This window comes from Amblyraja radiata, chromosome 2 (genome assembly GCF_010909765.2).
Source record: "Amblyraja radiata isolate CabotCenter1 chromosome 2, sAmbRad1.1.pri, whole genome shotgun sequence".
Taxonomy (NCBI): Eukaryota; Metazoa; Chordata; class Chondrichthyes; order Rajiformes; family Rajidae; genus Amblyraja; species Amblyraja radiata.
The window spans coordinates 36,273,389-36,279,266 of NC_045957.1; the positions used below are offsets into that span (position 1 = coordinate 36,273,389).

The 5,878-nt window shown below is 47.4% G+C and overlaps 1 long non-coding RNA gene across 1 annotated transcript; it reads right to left on the minus strand.

Moving 5' to 3' along the window:
* Positions 1-864: 864 nt before the first annotated feature.
* Positions 865-5,447, minus strand: LOC116984139. Its single transcript, XR_004414894.1, has 3 exons — positions 5,437-5,447; positions 3,038-3,041; positions 865-1,002 (listed from the first exon to the last, which is right to left on the minus strand). It is a non-coding gene; the product is annotated as an uncharacterized LOC116984139 (long non-coding RNA).
* Between the last annotated feature and the right edge of the window lie 431 nt (positions 5,448-5,878).

Genomic DNA, 5,878 nt, shown 5'->3' on the forward strand with positions numbered 1-5,878 from the left:
CTTAGTTTCACTAAGACCATCTACAATTTGAATATTAAGGATGGTGAATGCAGCCACAACCACCACTACAAAGCAGGGAAGTCGATTTTTTACAGGCTGCAGTTGAAAAGGTATAAGTGAAATCTTGCAGCAGGGTATGGGAAAGACTCTAAGCCTCATCAATTTCTTCTTGTCCAGATGAAGGGGGTAGAATGGTACAGTGACATGTTCAGACTGCATGTTTAAGAAAGAACTGCAGATGCTGGAAAAATTGAAGGTGGACAAAAATGCTGGAGAAACTGAACGGGTGAGGCAGCATCTATGGAGCGAAGAAATAGGTGACGTTTCGGGTCGAGACGTCTTCAGACTGATGTAGAGGTGGGGGGGGGGGTGCGGGAAGAAGAAAGGAAGAGGCAGGAGACAGTAGGCTGTGGGAGAGCTGGGAAGGGGAGGGGAAGGAGGGAGAAAGTAAGGACTACCTGAAATTAGAGGTCAATGTTCATACTGCTGGGGTGTAAACTGCCCAAGTGAAATATGAGGTGCTGCTCCTCCAATTTGCAGTGGGACTCACTCTGGCCATGGAGGAGGCCCAGGACAGAAAAGTTGGATTTGGAATGGGAGGGGGAGTTGAAGTGCTGGGACACCGGGAGATCACGATGGTTAGTGCGAACCGAGCTGAGGTGTTGGGCGAAGCGATCGCCAAGCCTACGCTTGGTCTCACCGATGTAGAGCAGCTGACACCTAGAGCAGCGGATGCAATAGATGAGGTTGGAGGAGGTGCAGGTGAACCTCTGCCTCACATGGAAAGACTGCTTGGGTCCTTGGATGGAGTCAAGGGAGGAAGTAAAGCGACAAGTGTAGCATTTCCTGCGGTTGCAAGGGAAAGTACCAGGGGAGGGGGTGGTTTGGGTGGGAAGGGACGAATTGACCAGGGAGTTACGGAGGGAGCGGTCTCTGCGGAAAGCCGAATGGGGGGGAGATGGGAAGATGTAGCCAGTGGTGGGATCGCGTTGGAGGTGGCGACTGCATGGTGCTGGTTGTCACTAAATATACATATTCTCAAGCACATGCCTAACATGAATTAGCTTCCACATCCAGCCCGTTAGAATTCCATGTTCCTTCCAGATACAATGTGATCCCACCATCAGTCACATCGTCCCCTCCCCAAACCTTTCTACTCTCCTCAGTGCCCATTCTTTCAGAATAGTACAGGTGTGAAAACGCACACCTCCAGATTCAGCGACAGTATCTTCCCAGATGTTATCAGGCAACTGAACCATCCCACTGCAACCAAAGAGCTTGGGGCAGAAACCCCCCCCCCCCCCCCCCCATGTTTTGAGAGGTGGGGGACATCCCCCCCCCCCCCAAGTTTTTGTGATCTGGATTTTAAAACCTGGTGAAATCTCCGCTTTCCACGAGACAATGGGGGTGGGGCTGATGATCGAGGGGGCCGATTGGACGAGAGAGACGTTGGTCAGCAGGCAATGGGGCCGGGACATGATGATTCAGCGCGATGATTGGAGGAGGGGGGAGTGGGGGGGGTGGTGAGTGAGGATAGAGTGTGGTGATTGGAGGAGGAAGACGTGGCACAGACCTGCGCTTCATCCACAGCCAGGATCCATCCCGGCCGGGTCTCCGGCACTGTCCCGAGTGCCCCCCCCACCCCACCCACAGGTGGCCAGAGAAGCAGCTCCGATATAGGATCTTTGGTCAGGAGTCAGACGGGCGCGGTGCCCCCAGGCACACAGCCAGTGCAGAGAAGCAGCGCTAAACCCAGCTCAACCCTGTCTGTCCCGCCAGGTGAGCCTACAGCCCCTCCTGGACTTGCGGTAAATATGGCCAGCGCGGAGAAGTAGCGCTGGTATCCCGTCAGTCCAGACAGGGCTGTAGTTAACCCGGTGAGACAGGCAGAGTTGAGCTGCATTTAACGCTGGATTCAGCTTCCGAAGCCTCGCGCGTGTGTGTGTGTGTGAGTGTGCGCATGCGCGCGTGGCCGCCAAAAAAACGTGTCCCCTCCATGTTTTTATAGCGAGTTCTGCTCTTGCAAAGAGCAGTCCTGAACTACTATCTACCTCATTGGTGACCCTCGGACTATCTTTGATCGGATTTTACTGGCTTTACCTTGAGGTAAACGTTATTCCCTTATCCTGTATCTGTACACTGTGGATGGCTCGATTGTAATCATGAATTGTCTTTCTGCTGACTGGTTAGCACGCAACAAAGGCCATTTAGGTCTGAGATGAGGAAAAAAATCTTCACCCAGAGAGTTGTGAATCAGTGGAATTCTCTGCCACAGAAGGCAGTGGAGGCCAATTCACTGGATGTTTTCACTGGATGAATCAGATTTAGCGCTTTGGGCTAACAGAATCGAGGGAAATGGGGAAAAAGCAGGAACGGGGTACTGATTTTAGATGATCAGCCATGATCATATTGAATGGCGGTGCTGGCTCAAAGGGCCGAATGGCCAACTCCTGCACCTATTTTTCTATGTTTCTATTTTTCTAAAAGCTTTTCACTGTACCTCAGTACACGTGACAATAAACTAAACTGAAACTTTGTGCCTCCCTGGTTCTCTCATCCCTTTCCTCAGGCAACCAACCACAAACAATTTTCTGTCCCTGGGCTATTGTTCTTGCAATCTTCTGCCCTCCTAGGTATTGAACATAAGCCTTTTGCCAGGATTCCCCGCAAACTAATCATTGCCTTGGTCTTCTGCAGTTACTATTTAATTCTCGAAGAGGTTTCCTGGACTGCTTTTGATGAGATGCAAGGAGGATCAGTGAGGAATTCCCAAATTGTGTTCCATTAATTTGGCTACATTTTCACCTTTGCTGCCCCCTTCTCCTTAGATGGACCTGGTTACAGATTGTCACCTCTGTAATAACACTCTTCTGCAGAGCAGATCTCTCTGGGTCTTTACCCTGTATTTCTATGACTTTTAAATTCTGGCATGGCACAAGAGTCTTAGAATCATACAGCAGGGAAAAAGCCCATCAAGTACCCACTTTCCTTGCCCCTCAATAGTCTTACCTTCCCACTATCTCCCCCCAGATTCTACCACTCTCCAGCATGCTAGTGGGTGGCACAGTGGTGCAGCTGTGGAGTTGCTGCCTCACAGCACCAGAGACCCGGGTTCGATCCTGACTACTGTACTAGACCTAAACTAAACTAGAGGGCATATGTTTAAGGTGAGAAGAGAAAGGTTTACAAGGAACCTGAGGGGCAACTTTTTCACACAGAAGGTGGTGGATATGTGGAACGAGCTGTGAGAGAAGTGGTAGAGATTGGTACAATTATAAGATTTTAAATTCACATGTATATGAAAGGTTTGAGGGGTTATGTTCCCAGTGGCAAGTGACACTAGTTCTGTCAGGCAACATGGCTGGCATGGACGAGATGTGTCTTTATTTTACTTTACTTTATAGATACAGTGTGCAAACCGGCCCTTCAGCCCACCAAGTCCATGCGGACCAGCGATCACCCCATACACTAACACTATCCTACACACTGGGGACAATTTGCATTTTACAGAAGCCAATGAGTCTACAAACCAGCACATTTCTGGAGTGTGGGCACTCAGCGAAAACCTTTGCGGTCACAGGGAGTACGTAAAAACTCCATCCTAACAGCATTGTCACGATTGAACCCAGGTCTCTGGTGCTGTAAGGCAGCAACTCTGCCGCTGCGGTGCTGTTCCGCCGCGTCAAAGGGTCTTTTTCTGTCCTGTGTAGCTCTATGACTCCGATTTAATGTTCATCTCTCATTGTTCTTGCCAGAGTACCCTGCCATCATGTTGTGATACGCACAAACTGGTGAACAATGAAGCAGGACTAATATCAAGACATTTTTCATACAGAGACAGAGAGTAGTGAGAAGCATGCATCTGAATCATTTAAGATACTGCTGAAGGAGTTTTATGTGAATAAATGAGTTATGATGGGCCTGGCATCCATCTTCATCTATACTTAACTTGTGACTTTGTTCGTGACCATCAGAACAACAGTGCAGTTTGCAAAGTCAACAAAGATATTTGTTGCATTGGATCACATTATGATATGATGACAATATGTATATTAAAAATGTGTAGGAAGGAAAGGTAGAAATTAAAAAGGTCTATAGAGAGTAGAAGGCCATTCGGGGGAGTCCAAGAGGAGGGGGACCGGTGGAGATGGGAGAAGGGGTCATCACTAATTTGAAATAAAAAGGGTCTCGACCAGAAACGTCACCCATTCCTTCTCTCCAGGGATGCTGCTTGTCCCATTAAGTTACTCCAGCTATTTGTGTCTATCTTTTGTATATAAAAAATGCTTGATATTCTTTAAAATGAATTCTTATAAATGGCTTATGGATTAATTTGTTCTGCTGCACAGCAATGATTCTTCTTGCCCCAGGTAATGCTATCATCCAAGAAAGGATGGTGGTGAGTGATCCAGGAATAACCATAGTATTCTATTGATTCACACGGGGAAAGCTTCCAATTGATACGGAACAAGAGGGTGTGGAAGAAAATAGTAAGATTAAATGAGAACTTACCAGTTTGAAGTTTGATCTGTATTTTATGAGGCGTTACGATGAGGGATTACCTGAAGAGCCCGCTCAGCACGCATGCGCGGCATACTTCAAAGCAGCGGTGTGGAATCACAGATAGACACAGTTATTGAAGTAAACATAGTAAAGACAAGGAGACATCAGTTTATCAGTTTGACCCATATTATTGAGGGTGGGAGCGGAGGGCGCGTAATCCCTCATCGTAACTCCTCATAAAATACAGATCAAACTTCAAACTGTTAAGTTCTCGTTTAATCTTACTATTTTACTTCGGAGTCACGTGAGTGATTCCGTGAAGACTTTAAAGCTCTGTGATTTCAAACCGTGTAACAGGTATTACTTCACGCACTGCCGAAGTCCTTGAGGGAGGAAGTGTGTTATCGTAATCAACCAATTAATCTGTTTGTAGAAAAACACAATGGTATTTTTTAACAATAACAACAAAGAAATTAAATTGCTCTCCTGGGCTTAAATTAAATATTTGCAGTCTGTAAAATCTTTCCTGCAAATAAAACAGGTTTTGCCAACGGCTTATTATAAAATTTCTGAACGGTCTTTCCCCCGACCATCCTGCTGTAGCCAGGATGTGGTCTATAGGCACGTCCATTCTTTTAGCCGTTGACGTGGATGCTGCCCTGGTGGAATAAAATTTGTACATGTTAGTGTTTATCCCAGCAGTTTTTAGCACCTGCTTGAGCCATCTCGCAATGGTTTGGCTCGTTACCCAACCATAAGGTTTTTTATGACTGACCCACAAGGCTTTTCCTCTCCCTCGAATATTTTGGTTGTGTCTATGTAGGATAGTAGGTGGGTCATGGCACATAACCATGGTTCTGGCGGGTAAGCCCTGAATTGCACGACTGGATTAGGTGTTCATGGTCTGCTCTGTTTGATCAGTCCCTGGATAACGACAGAGATCTGGTCTGGAGCTGTGAGCATGCTGTCCAGTCGCAATAAGTGTAGTGACTGGACCCTCTGTGCAGATACAAGTGCCATCAACATGAGTGTTTTGAGCATAGATTGTTCCAGGTTGAGGGATCTGGCTGGTGGCCATCCCCTGAGGTATGTCAGGACCACACTGACATCCCATGTATGGGTGTACCTTGGTCTAGGGGGTTAGAGTTTTAAATACCCTTCATTAGTTTGACCACCAGCGGGTGGGACCCCATGGCCTGTTGTCCTGGAGCTGGTTTTAAATAGACAGGCAGGGCACTTCTAGCTGTGTTGACGGCTCTGTAGCTGAGTCCTTCATCGTGGTGAAGGTTCGCCAGGAATTCCAGTACGTTGGTAACTGTAGCGGTTGAGTAGGTGGTCCCTGTATCCAAGCAGTACTTCTCCCATTTCTTGATGC